The 639-nt window shown below is 27.1% G+C and overlaps 1 non-coding gene across 1 annotated transcript; it reads right to left on the reverse strand.

Annotated features, from left to right (window-relative positions):
• Positions 1-248: 248 nt before the first annotated feature.
• Trnat-ugu (transfer RNA threonine (anticodon UGU)) lies at positions 249-321 on the reverse strand. The gene has a single exon. It is a non-coding gene; the product is annotated as a tRNA-Thr (tRNA).
• Positions 322-639: the final 318 nt, after the last annotated feature.

Consider the following 639-nt stretch of genomic DNA (forward strand, 5'->3'; position numbering starts at 1 on the left):
AATGTTGCAAATGGACAACTCGTTCATAACTAAATGGGGCTCACTCGGACTGGAACTCTTTTTGTTGAATATACAATTGTGTCTACCAATAATATCATTTTTTAATTAATTCTTAAACTAAGATTACAAAAAATATTGCTAAGTATAACAGTAACTTAATTTAAAGAAATTATATGGCTATAAAAAAAATTAATTCAGAAAAATAATATCCTTTCAAAGCAAAAAACATTGCTTCTTACTGATATGCTTGCCTCCAGAGAGATTTGAACTCTCGACCCCTGGTTTACAAGACCAGTGCTCTAACCCCTGAGCTATGGAGGCTACGCGTGGCGTGTTGTAAAAGCGAAACTCTTTGTTTAAGTTACATATTATAGCGTGAGTCACATTTTTTTAAATTATTTGTATTCTAGCATTTCAATATTAAGACATTATAAAAGATGCTTTGCACTTGATAAAATATCGATTCAATTTATATTTTAAATATATTCAGTTAAAATAATAACTAAAATAATTAGTTTCAACAATATATATATATATATATGTTTTTTAATTTTCCATGCATGAGTATGATGTTATCCTTTTTAAATTAAAATTTTAAATAATTTGAACGCTCTACTTATTACGAACGTTTAGTTAATT

This window comes from Vanessa tameamea, chromosome 16 (assembly GCF_037043105.1).
Source record: "Vanessa tameamea isolate UH-Manoa-2023 chromosome 16, ilVanTame1 primary haplotype, whole genome shotgun sequence".
NCBI lineage: Eukaryota > Metazoa > Arthropoda > Insecta > Lepidoptera > Nymphalidae > Vanessa > Vanessa tameamea.